This window comes from Sphaeramia orbicularis, chromosome 13, assembly GCF_902148855.1.
Source record: "Sphaeramia orbicularis chromosome 13, fSphaOr1.1, whole genome shotgun sequence".
Lineage (NCBI taxonomy): Eukaryota > Metazoa > Chordata > Actinopteri > Kurtiformes > Apogonidae > Sphaeramia > Sphaeramia orbicularis.
The window spans coordinates 28,491,049-28,508,385 of record NC_043969.1 but is presented as its reverse complement, the minus strand read 5'-3'; the positions used below and the strand labels follow the sequence as shown (position 1 = coordinate 28,508,385).

The 17,337-nt window shown below is 37.7% G+C and overlaps 1 protein-coding gene across 1 annotated transcript in view; it reads left to right on the top strand.

Moving 5' to 3' along the window:
- ttc9b (tetratricopeptide repeat domain 9B) overlaps positions 1 to 17,337 on the top strand; it is a 35,636-nt gene that overhangs the window by 3,014 nt on the left and 15,285 nt on the right. The window lies entirely within an intron of this gene.

Here is a 17,337-nt window from a genome sequence, read left to right as displayed (position 1 = left end):
CTTAGACTACAGGCAGAATAGAGCTAAGTAATTCAGTTGCTCATTTAGCGTCCAGCCAATGCGTTAACCTATTATAGGTAGAGATTTTAAATGTGTGAGTCTATTACCATTAAACAGATCATTACCTATGTATAGCAGCAAATTTAGTTTTTGCAGAACCATTTGAAATCATCTTCAGACATTGAATACTTTTTGATGAGACATTAAAAGTTCACACACTTGCCAATTTAAGTCAAACTCTTTGGATAGTTGGTAGTCAAGGAGATGAAATAGGTCTATTTTATCACAGATTTATATTGCAAATGTCAAGGATTGTTTTTTTTTTTTTGTTTGTGTGTTTGTTTGTTTTTTTTTAACATGAAAAGGGTTTTTAAAACATCCTTTTGTAATTGTGATGCTCCATATTGTACCCATATTATAGATGTAACAAACAACATCAGAGTTTGAGGAAAATTTGCCTCCAACTTTGGAGTCTATCATGGCATTTGCAGAATGTCTTAAAGAAATCTCAGATGTATCACAGTTTAAGTAATTAAAAATATATGTTGGTCACAGGGATGTTTTGGAGCTGCTTATAGCTGTGTTGTAATAAGGTAATAATGAATGTATGCTTATATGTGCTCAGTAATTAGTGTGAATAGCAGATTGTGATGGAAAACGACATGTTAAGTCCAGAAATGATGATGATGAATGTTGTACTCTGCCACATAGCATGTCTGCACATAAACCTCATCATTACTTAACTCAACAGTGTGATTTTGGGCCATGATTCTGGAAGAAGGTGTTGGGGGGGTTATGATGTTGTGTCTCACCACTATTCCAGACCCAGTCAGCCTGACGGGTTGCACTGAAGGTCGCCTTGTTCTATGCAGCATTCAGGGCCTGTCTGGAGCCTGTGGGGAGGCCACTGTGGCATGAAGGAAAGGTGGGGGAGGGCAGGAGACGAGGGGGGAGGGAGAAAGAAAAGGAAGGAAAAAGGAGAAATATGGTGGGAATAAGTGGTTGATTTAGTGGCAGATGAAGGAAACAGATGTTATTTGGGGAGGAAGTGGAAAAACAAGCATGGAGAGAAAGAGTAGAGAGTGGTGGAACAGAAAGGGGGAGGAGGAGGTGGAAGGGACTGCTAGCACGCGACAGGGGGCCATAATTACCATGGCAACCATCAGTGGGCCTTTTCCCTGTTGTATTAATACGGCTCATACCCTGTGTTCATTTGATGTGGCAGTACACATGCACTAACAGATTTACACTTACATCTTGTTTACCTCTTTACATTTACATTGATAAAATATTCTACTTTTTCTCTTATTCTGAAAAAGACAAAATTCCTTATAGGCTGTTTACATCCCCCATGAAAATGAATATTCCATTAATATTCCCGTTGACATGTTGCTGTGCATACCTCAATTAAAGCTGAAAGTTTTCCACTGATGTTAGATATTCCACTGAATAAACAGTTTTTTGCTTCAATCTCCTTCTTGAAAAGGTTATCACTTGAATATTTGCACATTTCTTAAAAAATCTGCTCATACTGTCTTTCATAATATTGAAAACTGTGTGTGTTTCTGTTTTTCATCATAAATGTGGATGCAAATGAGATACTGTACATCCTTCAATTGCAATGTGTATGTGTCCATAGACCCCCCCCCCCCAAAAAAAAAAAAAGTCACAAATTGGTCTACATGACACCTGTCAATTTTTTTTTTTTTTTTTTTTTTTTTTTTTGAATAATAGTACATTATTAATGTGCATGTTAACATGCTCTCTGATCCTGAAGAGCATTGTGATCAAGATGTCTGCCTGGGTCTTCATAGTTATGTCTTCATTATTACACGTACTGGAAAAAATAAGAGACCTCTAGTTTTACTATTTATATACAACAATTAAACACATACTGTCAGGCTAGAGTCAGACAGGATGAGTAATGTATTTCATTGAAATCACAACTGAAAATCCAAATTCATGTAAAGTGTTATAGTTTACTGCATTTTTGGCAGAAAATGTTTCACTTTGTTTTCAGATCTTGAATAATGCATAAAAACAACATTCATGCTAATGTTTTAAGTTAGTAAGAGCTCCAGAAACAGTGTTTGGTGCCTTAATCCTCATTTACAAACTCATGCTGTGCTCTCTTTTGCTGTTTGGTGCTTTATGCCTCACAAATGCAAGCACTTCAGTTTCCTTTGATGGTTACTTCAGGTTCAGGTCTGGGCATTTGGAGTTGTCTCTTTTTTTGCCAGAGCTGTATTTTGCTGTATATCATAAGTGAAGCAAAATATCATGTTAAATTGTACACCAAATTATAGTTTATTTTCTTATTTAGTGCATATTATTGTGCTCTTTTCCTATGACTGGCATCATGTAAACATGACTAATCCAATTGGCTACTTGTTCCTAAAACAGGAGCCTAATAATACGCCTGTTGGGAAGTCTGTTCATCTGAATATTCATATATGATGCTCTATAAAGCAGTAGGACAGTGCATGTGGGGTGGACTTAAAATAAACTACAGCACTGTGCCTGTGGTCATCATAATGAAGTGACATTTCACCCAGCGTTTTGTTCATTTGTACAAACAATGGAGCTTAGTTGCACAGAGGAAGAAGCTGCAGTAAATCAGGCCGAAGAAATGCCTGTTCATAACCTTTTTGGTGATCTATTCTTTTGTTGTTGCCTTGTTTAACAATTTCAGCGCAAGTAGCCACACAAAAGTATCAGAGCACTGAATTTATCTAAAGATAGTCAAGAGTTATGCGTAAATCAAAGTAGCAGATGACAGGTTTCTGAACAGCATGTTTATCATCTTCAAAACCTTCACACACACACTGAAATTAAGCAATGAGTCATGCTGTGCATAGTAATGTAGCTGCAGGTCTTCATTGTGTGGCTCCACCTGCTTACCCACAGTTCTGTGGGGAAGACAGTGACCACAGAGCTGCCATCTGATTGGCTGTCTGTCTCCAACAACAAGCGATGTGATTATGTGTGTGTTGGTTTCCATTATGTACCTGTGAATGCATGTTGGCCGTGATATTTATATATTTAGCTGTAAGTCGAGTGTGTGTGTGTGTGTGTGTGTGTGTGTGTGTGTGTGCGCGCGTTCGTGCGTGCGTGCGTGTGTGTGTGTGTGTAAATGTGCATGTGTTTTTTTGATCTTGACATTTTAGATGCATCCACGGTGCATCTCTACAAGGTGTGTCAGTCCATCTGTCCCTGTTATCTTTAAAATGCTCTATGTCAGAAACAGTTTGGTAAAATATCACAAGATGTGCCACAAATGCTTTCTTGGGTGCTAAAGGTCAAAGGTCAAGGTCACTGTCACCTCAGGTCTTTCTTTCTACATGTATACAACATCTCAGGACTGCTTTGAGAGCATTTCTTCAAATTTGGCACAAATATTTAATTGGAGGAAAAAATTAACTGAAATTATTTTTGTGGCCAAAGGTCAAAGGTCAAACTTACTTTGACTTTATACATTTGCGAATCCATTCTATGAACACAACATCTCAGAATTATATGTTTTTGGTTGGTAGAAGCATTCATTGGGACTCAAGGGTGCACTAAAATATTTTGGTGGTCAAAGGTCAAGGTTACTCTGACTTCCCGTCCACTCGTTTCTAGGAATGTGACATCTCAGGGATGCTTTGACTGATTTTGTTTCCTAATCTGTACATTCACATGGACTCAACGCTGAACTGATTACCCAGTCCTTCTGTCCATAGTTCAACTCGACAAAACAATGGAAGAATGAGAGAGAAGAGAGGCTGGAGGGTGAAGTTTTTCAGGCTTGAACTCTAGGTATTTTCTGAAAACCACAGAGTTTCTATAGGTTTTAAAAATAACCTCAGCTGCATATAATTCTCCCTCTTTCTGTCTGAGCTCACCAGGAACTAAGCATCATAAAACTCTGCTGACATTTCTCTTTTTAACAGACCCAATGTCGAAACGTTGCAATGATACGAGATCAGAATTATGATAAAATACATAATTTATACCTAAGAGGAAAACCCAGATATCCAAAATGGTAGAGGAATGTACTGCTGTTGGATCTGCTCACTAAAGAAACGGCAAAAGAGAGCTGTAAATTTATTTTAGAACATTTTACTGTGAAAGTGATGAACTTGTATACAGTACATCGCAATAAGTTATCCACATTTTAAAGGGGTGATATTTAGCTTTTTTTTTTTTTTTTTTTTTTTTAAAAGATGGAATTATGCATTTTAAAACATTTCCCTGTGGTCTCCATAAACTGTAAATGCTATGCTTGGGTCTGAATTCTTCAGTAATTCAACTCCACAGGTCCATCTTCAACCCTATTTCTGAGTAATGACACCAGAAAGGTCATTTTGAGTGCTGGCCCTTTAAATGCACATGAGCCACTTCATGCTCCACCCCCTTCACATTGTTGGCTGTGCTGCTCTGTCCTGTTCAACCAACAACTGAACATTTTAGGTAATCGGCTTGAAGTTTGGACATATTTTCAGTATGAACTACAACTGCTGCTGCTGACAAACAACTATGGCGTGCTTGGAGAAATGTGCATTGGAAGTCTTGACCTTATATGTGCAAATGTCGTGATGTAACTAGTTATAGACGTAACAAATTAAGCAGGAATTAAAACAGGTTGTAGAAATTCACTCGATTTTTGCCAAAATGAATATAAAGTTAGCTTTGCAGCACCTGGAGGGTTCAAATTCAAACTTTTTGAACAATTAGGGTCCTAAAATCCACAAATAAATGTACCAAAGACTAATAAAAATGGGTTTAGCAAAATATGACCTCTTTAAAGTACTTAAAGCTACTGTTAAAGTAGGTTAGATTATGAAAATGATCATTATATGAAAGTATCAATGCTGAAAATTATATTTAACAATCGTAATTCTTTTTATACTTAGAAATGACAGTCGGTTAGAGCTAAATTTGTACTAATTATCTCTCTTATATAAACATGCAGCCCAAGTAATTTCCATAGCGCAGTTATTTTCACACTGCAACTGTACAAACACTACTGATACAATGGATATCAAAATGTGAAGATTTCAATATTAATGTATTTAAAACAGAATGGTGAAGTTTGCCAGAAACGTGAAACTTTGGTGCCTGTTGTATTTAGGCTGTTTTTATCAACTAAATCATCATTTGCCAAAAAAAATATATATATAAAACAGTTACATGATACAGAATCTGTAAATGGAGAAAATTTGTAGGAGCCAGATGTTTACAACATCTGGAGGAAAAACTATTAATGGATCAAAAAAATAAATAAATTTCTGAGCGAAAATAAGACAAGAAAGATAAGAAAATAAGAGCGGGAGAGATGATATTTCGGAATAGCATAGTAGGCAAAAATATTTTTTAATGTCATGTACAGGAGTAAATATGTTCTTTTTTTTAAATGCATAGAAATAACTCTCATTGCCAACAGTAACATTACCTGATTCTGTCAAACTGAGAAGCGATGGATGATGAATGTCCTATTTGCTGGCCTTGTTAAGAAGACACCCGAGTCTGTGAGTCCCTGTGGGGTTGTATCTAAATGGGTTACACCACTACCGCCACCGTCTGGGTCTGTCGCAGTTCATGGTGGTGCAACATGTTGGCCGGAGGCTGACTGCCTGCCAGCCTGCCTCAGCCATCCATCCATCCACCCACCACAAACACACACAGAGAGGCTCCGTACAGAAATAGTTAGCTCTTTTTCCTGATATTGATCACACAGAAGCACTTTCCACCACAGCATAATACCTGAACCTAAAGCAGTGCTTCAGAAGTTGTTTTAATTGGTTCTAAAGTGCATCAGATGTGTAGAAAAAAGAGGAGCCTGGTGTTTGATCCTGTTGTGAGAGTGATCATCCTGACTTTTCATTAACTCCTTCTCCCTCTCATGTGTGTCTTAACATCTTCCTTTGTTCCTCCCGACTGGCTCAATATGTGAATGAGTCATAAGTCACAGCCTTGGGAGAGAATCAGCAGGAGGGATACGTGGAGCTGTTTGTTTCGTAACACCGAGTACCTTTTTATTCAGCTGCCGCAGCCTCCAGTTGCTCTGCTTGGCATGATGATGATCCAGCAATTTCCACCCACTCACCACATTTTTTTTAAAAAATGCCAAAGGAATGAAAATAAAACAAATATCAGATGCAGTTGACAAAACAAAAGTGTTGTTTTTAGAAATTTGTACTGCAGGATAAGGACCTGGATTTAGATTTGGCAGTTTAAGTGGAGTAACAAGCAGGAGTTTATTGATTTACTAATAAAACCTTCCTCTGTGGTGTTTAAAGGCCATCTTTGACGTCATCTTTTTTCAGATTTACAGTAGCCATTTCAGTCATGAAATACTTTTTATACACTATCCTGTTGGTAAGTTATTTATGGATCAATAATTCTCAATTATCTTTGAGTCAAAAATCATAGAATATCTACTGGTTTCAACTTAAAATAAGCTAAGAATTGCAGGTCTTCTTTATTTTATTAGTAAACCGAATATCTTTTGGTAGAGCAACCAAATCAATTTATATATCAACGTATAATTTTGCAGAGGTTGAAGGACATTTCATTATTTTCTCATATTTCATTCACTTTTTAGTTGCTAATCTGTAAGTCAGTAAGTTTTCAGTTGCAAATAATCAGCAGTATCACTGATACTTCTGTGATTTAGCCGTAAAGTCTTTGCTGACACAAACTCATTATTTTGCCAGAGAGAAAGCTGCAATATCATGATATTCAATTTCACTTGGACAAACAATACAGAAGACAGAAATTGTAGAGGGAAGTGGACATATTTTTAGATGATAGCCTATTGCACCTCATGTATCTGTCCCTGTAGAGTTTATTTCAATAAACCAGGGAAGTGGTCATGTTAATATGATCCATTTCTCAGGAGGCGACTTCTTATGAACTGGAGTTTGATCTGAACTTATGTTCTGCTGTGATCATGGTTCAAGGCATATACAACCTGACTCTCTTATTTTATGGTAAATTTAATTTGACTTAATTTTAACCCGACACATGTAGGACTTATACTTCAGATTTCATTTCATTTAGATTTTTGTTTAAAACTGTATTTATTTATGTTTTTATGGTGTGATTTTTTATTTATTTATTTTTTTTCCCATTTAAATCATTGCACGCTGTATTGGGCTGAACACTCTAATTTCCTTACAAACTATTGTGTAATAACAATAAAGTCTATTCTAATTGTGATCCTAGGAGATTTTAAGCATGGTTGTAACACAGTAACAAACATGTTACAATCTACTCATGTCAAACAACAAAATCATACATTTTTAAGACACCACTTGTGTGCAGTTTACAGAGTTTTAGAGACATCTGAGCAAGGCCCCCTGTGAAACATTGAAATATGGCATAAAATTACAGGTGTTCATTGTTTTAAGGATTTATTAGGTCTGATGAAACTCCTAGTAAAATGTAGCTGAATCAAGGAGTTCTCTGCTACAGGAAAGAAAACTTCCAGAGAATAAAGCAGCGCTCTGATTAATTCACTGCCTTTTATAGAGCACAGACATTTTGACACTACTTTGTCTTATTCAGAGTCAGAAAGCAAACATAATCAAATCAAAATGCATTAAGCATGTCAGTAACGTCTAAAAATAAAAACCCTACTCTTTTCTAGTAAATCCATAATACACAGAGCTGTGGTGCTATCTCTCCACTTCCTTAACATCCTTGACGCTCCACCACATCACAGCCTCTGAGCCCGGTGTTGCTGAATATGGGGGCTGATGGATCTATATTAGAATAACATCGGTGATGTGTAACGCCACAGACGGAGTCATTTCATCCATCCACTCTTACCCACTGCTGGTGAATGCTCAATGCCTGCTTACAAAAGCAGAACAGAACAGAAACTCCTCGCTTTCATCTCCTGCCAGTTCCATCACCAGGGGACGTGGTGAAGCGCATGAGATAAAGGCAGAGGAGAGTGGGGATGAAAAGAGATGGGGAGAAAAAGGAAGATAGAGGAGTTAAGACAAGGAAAAATCAGGGTTGTATAAGCAGTTTGGAGAGGAAGAAGACTTGCCCAGTGCTTTGGAGAAGTGAAAGAGACAGCCGTTGGAGGGTGTAATGTACTCATAGGAGAAGGAAGAGGAGGGAAAGAGGTGCCATGCAAGGGTGAGAAGGGGGATGGTGGAGGTTTGGTGTGTTTTTTTTCCTTCCTGTGTGTGTGTATGTGTGTGTACGTCTGGCGTTGAGGGGTGGCCAGAGCAGAACTGTGTGATAGTCGTGTGCCAGGGCTGCAGATGGCATGGCGTTGCTGTCAGAGGTACGACTAGACCTCCTTCTACTGTAACACTCAGACTGTACAACTCCCTCTATACAAACCTCACAGCTGAGAGAGATTTAGAGGATGGGGGAAGGGGTGAGTCAGTGGAAAAGAAGCACAGGCTGAAATGGGGGAGGGAGTGAAACCCAGGGAGCAGCAGAAACTGGACAGAACTCTTACATATGATGGGATTAAAAAGATGAGGAGGGAGGGGAAGTGGAGAGTGACAAGTGACGAGAAGGGAAGGAGAGGAGAGGAGGAAAATGCTGTGGTTGTGACCTTTAAGCAGTCAGGGGGGGCTTTTTAAATCTCCATTTGTTTTTTGTTTTTAATTAATATGTGAAGGACAACACTGAGGAGTTCCATCCAGACCAAACTGATTTATATCACAGTCCTGACAGGCCCAGATGACTCCTGTCAAAAGAGTAAATACGATTCAGTCGTCTGTCATGAAGTGAAGGAAAAAGAGGAATAGGCAGAGACTAGAGTCAGCCAGTACTGTACTAAAGGTGGTTTAGTCAAGACCTTTTTCAGTTTTATAGAGAAATTGTATTAACTATAATGAGTCATAAGCACTGTAATTTTTTGGTCGATGTCCCTGTACTTTGAGTTAAACATTTTAGTGAAACATATATTAGATTTGTATTTAACCCTTAGAGGCTAAAATGTCTGTATTAATTTTTCTCTACATTAACCCACAAAGACCCAAACATCCACCATCTACCAAAACCATCTACTGATCTAAACTATTTAATACCTGTTGATCCACTAATCCTATCAATACATGTAAGTAATTGGTGTAAGAAACAGTTTGCCATCTTTTCATGGTCATCAGACATGACCCCTTTGGACGTTCAGAGGCTCCGTAGTTACTATGAAAACACTGTCATCTTCTACAACATTGATTCACCAGTAAAACCCATGGAGTTGGATCAATGACAGTGGATGGACACACTGGTTTTATGGTCAGTTAATGACAGATTTTGCTAAAAAAAAAAGTCACTTTTCAGTCAGTTTTCTCTATTTTTGATATAATAATCCTCAACTTTAATCTGAGCTTTTATGGACATCTACATGATCCGTGAATTAAATGTTGGAAAATACCTGATTTTCACTGAAAAAGCACAACATACAGAGGATAACATTACAATAAATGGTGATAAACCACTTAAGGATGGTTAAATATAGAGAAAAAATTCATTTGGGAACTCCCACAATGTCACACTGGGTCCTTATGGGTTAAACCTTTCCTAAGCAATTTACCACAGTTCACTACAATATTATCCTCTGCTTGTTGCATCTTTGATAGAAAATCAGGTATTTCCCTAAATTTAGTTTTCTGATTGTGTAGAAAAACTATGTGTAAACTCAAATGTTATATCAAAACAGAGGAAATTGAGGAAAAAGTGACTTTTTTTCAGGAAAATGTATCATGAATAGAGCTTATAAACAAGTGTGGCCCTGTAATGAACTGGTGACACAGACCAGGGTGTACCCCACCTTCACCCACTGGTAGTCGGTAAAGGTTCCAGCAAACATTTCGAGGACGAAGTGGTTTGGAAAATAAATGAAAAGTGTTTACAACCATGAGCATTTGTTAAACTACATGAGTTTTACTGGTGAATCAGTTTTGCAAAAAATAGTGGTGTGTCTGTGTTCATTACAGAGCCTCTGAACTCACAAACAAGATCTGATGCTGTTGAAAATCTGAGGAACTGTATTTTGAACCTGAGTTGTTTAAATGTGTTAGTGGATGGAAAGTTAGTCTGTGTTTTAGATCAGTAAATGCTTTTGTTTTGCCATTGACTGTTTAGGTCTTTGAGGGTTAAATGTCACAAGTCTTTAAACCATAGACGTATGTACATAAGAAGTGAATGGAGGTACTGTGACATCATTTATTGTTTTTTTTTGTTTGTTTTTTTTCCACTGTCATTTTCAGTCAGGATGGGCTTTTGGTGCCAGAAGGGACCATATTTGGACAGAAGGGGCAGAGCAGCTAGAGCACAAGAGGACATGGGTGAACTAATGCTAAACGCCAGTCTTACTTACAGAGTAAATCAGTAAACTTCATCAAACATTTACATAAAAAAAAAAATTGACTGACAGTTCGGTGTCACTTATCAACCATAGCTACAGTCATGCTGTCTGCCAGTAGAAAAATGCATTTTATTCAGTAAACAGACGCTCTGAAAATCCAATTTGGCAGACAAACAAGCTGTCAATCACATCTGTCAATCAGAGCCCTACATGGCGGACATAAAAACCTACAATTTGCCCTAAAATCTTACAGTCACGAAATATTTTAAAGATGGAGCATTACAACTCTTGTTACAGAGTCCAAATAAAATCATTGCGACCAGAATGACTCCTGGGAAAAAATATTGACATTTTTTATTAAGTGTAGAGAAGGTCAAGGTAAGTCCACAGAAGCCAGGGCCGTTCGTATTATTACACTGTAACATATTTCCACATGGGATTTATTTTGGCGCTGCAATTCTTGCCTCTTGGTCTGTATTGGACTTCAGTCAAGGCGCTAGAGTAGGCAATATTTTGTTTGGCGTTGTTGGATAAAAATCCAATATTCGCCTCACCATGTTGTAATTCAAATGGTCTGAAAGGAGACTAGACTTCTAGATTATTTATTGCAATGGAAGAAGAGAGAGAATAAACATATAATGCACAGCAGATATATAGATGACATAGAATAAATGCAGTACATCATAGTTGAAGACAAGTAACTTTAAGAAGAAGAGGCAAAAAACACATAAATGCTTGTCAAGAGTCCCTCCTACTTTCAGACACTGAAATTTAATGACAGACAAATGCTACCTGAATTAATTTAAGCTAATGAAGTTTCTGATATGACTTGGTAAACTGTTCCAATAACCTAATGGAAATCTCCTAGCTCTGTTTTCATAATAGGTGATTTTGACCAATTCTGTCAGAGAAACTGACAGCTGTATGGACCAATCACTGTCAAGACTCCATCAGACACCTTCTCTATTCTGTAACTCCCAAAAAATAACCAGATTGTTCTGGCTTCACTTTCCTATAGCAGCTTCAAATCGAATAATGTGGATTATCTTTATATACAGCCTGGCGTTAGAGCTGCGTAAAGAGAGGATGTATTTTTAATTCTGGTGTTTTCTTTGCTTTCTTGTTTCCTTTTTTAATGGCCTAATATTTTGTAGAATATGCCTGGCAGAATAAGGCATTACTAAGTCTTTCATAAATGACTGTACGCTGATGAATGACTACTTAATGGCATTTATGTGTACCTTAACATAAAGTGTTACCTAATGCTGTTGTAGCTATGATTGTGATCCGTGTTGTGTATAATATTCGAGTTCTGAAATGTAATCCTATTAGTTTCAGAGGCTTTTTCTATGAAATTATGAATCGCTTTAAAGTGTCTGTCAAAGCTTTTTTTAGCCTGTAGTTGAAAGTCATGGCATCAGCTGAGAGGAAACTGAAACAGATGCCCTTTTCTGACACCCCCAGAGAGAGAAACAGAGAGCAAGTGTGAGAGGAAGATGGATTGAGAATGCAGAATATTCATCCTCTGTGAGCTCTCAGTAATGAGAATTTGCTGAAGCTATTTGCACATATCTAATGCCCTGTGCTCCGGTGGACAGTGCAGAGTGAACCAACTGGCTGTTTATATTTATCCTCACAGCTCCATGCTGATAAAAGCCATGTTGGTTACTATCTGAGCTTTCCCACTCCGGGCTGACACTAAATGCATCTTTGCATAGACTGTGGATGGTTGACATTGAAAACTTGTCCTTGTTACACCCCCGTTTTGATGCGGGTGAAATTTGAAGGTTGCTGATCCAGCACTGAGGATGAACCTTAGTGGTCAGGCTTTTCTAGATTTGTGCAGATACAAAAAATATATATTACAACATATAATATTCAAATTGTATGCAATATCTTTATGTAAGGTTGTTATGTGGGTATATCTGCACCTGATAGATATTTTAGAGTATGTTTCTAAAAGTATTTTAATGTAATGTACCTCTATGTGAAAATCTGTGTTTCATATTTTTCAGTGCATGTTCAACACATCCTCCCACCTAAACAACTCATTTATGGCCAGAAAAAGAACATGATATGTGGCAAAATAAGGATGTTACATGGTAAATGTTACACAAAAAAATGCATTTATCTTCAGCTGGAACAAACCCTGGTCACCACAGTCCACAGAGTCTATTATTCCACCATGACAATCCCTAACCACATCCTTCTATTTAACAAAGGATTAAATGCACTTTAAAACAGCAGGAGGTGAAACATGTAAACACTTGTCATTTTAATCCCAAAAAGTATTTTTTTTCTGTTGAGGTCAGGCTGGGAAGCTACATACTGTGCGCTTTTATGCTGACTTCTAACACATGGTTGTATCATTATTGGAAATAATGAAAGCTCATGCTTTAGCCATTAATTTACATCGATACTTAGTACTGTAGCTTTACTACCTCACAGATTAAAGCTGACTCTATTAGAATCTGTGCCAAAGCATTTGGCAGTTTCCGCCGTTGACCTCTCCAAGACTCTATCATCTGTCTTATAAGCAGTAAAATGATCAGTGCATAGAAGATTCAAGTAAATTTAGAAACACAGGAACTGGAGCGATATTAGAAAATATACCCTTAATTTTATTTGACGTGAGTGTATTTGGCCTCGGTTGAATGAGGAAGGTTTGTGACAGAGGCAGAGGACAGTGGCCAATGATCTGCTGAGCTGAAGGCAAGAGTCTGCCCAGTGTCCACAAATGACATCACCAATCAGATAATGGCCCAGCTATGAGCCACAACAAAATTATGTCCCTGTCAGGGAGCTCAACTACGGATATAACCCCAATAAAAGCCTCATCTGTGCTTTATTAAACTGCACTTATCTGCTATTTGAATGCCTGTTTTAACTCATGAGAGTTAAAGTCAATATAGAAAGTCATGGATCTTCTTTTTGCCCTTGGACACCAAAGGATGTATAATAAATGTATCATGTGCATTTACTAGAGTTGAGTAAAAGCATATCTCCATGAACAGCTCTTGATTTTCCTCCTGAAGAAGCCTCACATAAACCCATAAACCCGCTCTGAAACCCAGAGACATATTACAGACAAAAAGAAATCGCTCATCTGAAGTTCTGGAAACTGCAGCGGAGAGCATTAAATGATTTCATCTTTAGTGAGGTCATTGAGACGATAGCTTCCTCACTTGTATAAATATTTAAGTAGATGAACATTAATCCTGAGTCAGCGACTATTTTTGGAGAGTGGAACAATGCAGGAGGGTGGAAATTGATGGAGTGGGGTAGAAGAGAGGCTCGGCAAGAATCTTTGCCATGATTTGATTTAGTAACAGAGAGTAAACACGTGACCTACTGTACCAGACAAAGCAGAAAAAGCAGAGCAAACCAACCTCTAACCTCCCTTCTCACTGTATCTGTGAGAGATCTAACAGGATAATCTGACATCTTTTCTCCTCGTCCTTCCCAGAATCAATGTTACGCTGTGGGTAATCCATGCAAATATGTTTAATGTACCAGCAGTTTCCAGGCAAGACAAGCTGTGTGAGTGTTTGAGGTATTCGACATGCCAGAAGGTTTTGGAAGAGACACGAGCCCATACTAACCCCGGAGGGAGAAAATTAATAGATGTAAGAAGGAATGAGAGGGAGATGGAGTTTAGAATACAAGTTATGCAGTATCAGTTTGCATCAGAAAATGAACTTGATCATTCAAACTGAATAATCACCATCAACAGGATGTTTTACAAGATACTTTTATCAGCAGAACTCGGCTCTGATGGTGGCTGATAACTAATGTTAAATTTCTCCACAGGAATTATTAACTTTGAGGAGAAATAACTGGCTCTACTCTGATTTTTTTAGGATTCATTTCAGTTCAAGACTTACTAATTCATTATTTAAACTTGGTGTTCATTTCATTAGTTATCTAAAGATAGTTCATTTTAATACTTCCATCAGCATTTTCCTGCTCCAAAACTTTTTTTCTATATCAACCTTTAAAATTCACTCTAGATCAACCCACAATAGTTAATCAGCATCCTGTCAGTGTTGATTAATCATCTAAAATGATCAATCGATATATGGACAAAAGTATTAGGACACATCAAATTCAGGTGTGCAGAGGACATACAGAGAATTGAGATACCTTTTCTCTCTCGCCTTTTTAATAAATACCATGCAATTAAAAAAAAAAAAAAAAAAGAGGTAAAAATAGAATAAGAATAAATAAGTGCTATAAAGAATAAACTATAATAGAATATAAAGTGTATATATCAATCTGTTTACTATGGCAGTGGTAGTGCAACATGGTAACAGTAATGTAATGAGCTGTTCTATTTTTACTTAAATTATTTTATTCTGCTTCTAGATTTCTGAAGTTTTTGGCATATTCTGACTATGAATAATAATTTTGTTTCTTCAACTCTCGCTCAGGAGAAAAATCAGCTTTTAAACTTTAAAAAAAAAATGGATTTGACTTTTATCAAGATAATATTTCATATCAACAGGAATGACTTAGTCCGATGAGCTTGTCCATACAGTATATTCTACTAGATACAGCTGTAAACACTGACCACCAAGACACATTCTGATACAATCATTCAGTCCATTTGCTGAGGTCTTATGCATTCAACCACATATTTAAACCCTGTAGTGCATCCCAATTGCATCAAATCAACTGCTTGTGTGACCACAAACAGGCCTTCTAAAAAAACAGTATGAAATAAAAAAAAAAAAACCATCTTAACTGTTATAACCACTGTTTTTTTTTTTTTTTTATCCTTTTTGCCATGTGACTGAAGTCATGTCTGTATTTAAAATAACACTCTCCGTCAGTCTGTTTTCTGATGATTTAAATGCATGGTTGCCCATAAAGTTGAAATAAAATATGTGTTACGTCTTTTCATGAGATGATTGTGAACATATGATTTATTCTTGACAGATCAAATGTAACTGGTATTCAGTATGTAATCATTGCATCGGGTCAAAGGTGAATACTGATGTGTATAAATCAGAATAAGAAGACGAATGTGTCTGAAAACAAAATTATTCCAACTTTATAGGCAACAGTGTGTATATCCTATGAAAACTCTAGTGTGTAATGAAATTACAGGAAGTAATAAAATGAAAAACATAGCATTGGTAACTGGTATAGTCAGTGTTTTTTATTTTCATTTTTATCTTTTTGCTGTTTGACTGAAGTTGTGTTCATATTTATTGTATGCATCTTAACACCATTGCAAATGAGGTTCTCAATCAGTGTGTTTTCTAATGGTTTTAATATCTAAATGAATGATTGGATGAGTGTCATTGGTCAGCTGGACACCTCAGAGACACAACAGACACACAGGTGTGAACAATGACATGTCATGACCACTTGTGTTTGGATCGCTGACAGACAGTTTAATACCAAATGTAAACAGGGCCATAGAGACTTCCTGTCAACCTAGAGTTCTCTAAATGTACACTCCTTAGATTTTCATCATGTCTTCATCTAAAATAGTTACAGATTCATCTATTAGGCTGCTTCCGTCACTCCTCACATCAGAAAACTCCTGAGGGGTGCGCCATCAAACAAGAGCAATAAAAACCTGTAATTAGGAGATTTTTTTGACACCATATGGGGCTTCATCGTCTTTTTTTATACAGTGACACATAATCAAAGACATCATCTGCGCCACTTGTTTTACGCAAAATGCTTTTTTGATGAAAGCAAGAGCTTTTATCATCTGAGTAATAACAAATCACAGCAATCATTATGTATATTTCCTCTGAGGAAAGAAAGCTGTTTTTTTTATTCCTTGTGTCATTTTGAGTGATTTAAGTGAGCCAACAAGATTCTGCTGCATTGTGTGAGTGACAGCTTCTCCTAAACTGCATCAGGCAAAAGATGACTTTAACAAGAATAAGACACAGAAGAGAAAATGAGGTTTAAAAGAAGAGAAAGGAAGAAGGATAAATCAGGTGATGGTAGAGTGAATGTTTTGTGCTGTGTTATGTCAGCGCAGATGAGCCTTTGTGATACTGTGAGCATTATTGTCCCTCTCAATAACAAGGAAAGGCATTCGCAAAACGCTTTGGGTGGAGCTATTCTTAGTCAGCCTGGAGAGACGCGCTACAATGTCCGAGAGCTGTGACGTCAGTGTGTTAGATGTGATTTTCTTCAGTGAAGTGTACGAGGCAATTTCATAATGATGACTATGCACCGTTCATTCATGTCGGAAAATAAATGTTTTGTAAGAGGAAAGCCAGTAGTTGTGGTGAAAGGTGAGAGGGAGATAGACGCCTCTTTGTTCTAAGGTGAACAGGGATTAAAAGGGTGGAGGAGTGAAGGACGAGGTCAGAGATGAATGCTGTTGTGGGGATGTGTGTCTCTGTAGGTGGTGAGCGAGAGTGATGGGTCTCTCCATCTGCCATTATCTTCCCGCAGAACTAATTACAAGGTGATGGACAGCAGACTAATCACCGAGGCCACGAGTGGCTTTAAATTAGCCGTCTCATGGCGTTGTGACTGTGTGATGGAGAGGGACACAGCGGAGGAGGAAGGAGAGGAACATGGCTCCAGAGGGAAGACAAGGTGATCTGGAGAAAGAGGCGTTGAAAACGTTTAATCTGAGTGAAGTGATAGACAGAAAGATAAAACATGCTTTTTTTTTCTGCCTCTCACACTGTCTGTCTGTCCCCACTATATTCAGAAATTCACTTATTATTTTGCTTTTTCTGCTCTATCTCTATCTCTATCTGTGTCCTCCCTTGCCCTCTGTCTCTCTTGTCTTGTTTCAGCTTCCTGCCTTTTTTTCTCTCCCTGACTCTTTTATTCCTCCCAGGCTTTGGCACTCTGTCTGCTAAATGAAAGCCAGTCTCTATGCAGGCTCTGTTTTTTGAGACATGATGCTTCAGGCGAACCAGTGGGGTTCCTGAGCATGTGTTAACCACTCCCACTCACCGCACCTCTCATTCGGCATTCAGGCAACGGAAACACACACAAAGCAGCACAGGCACATGGAAACAGGCACACAC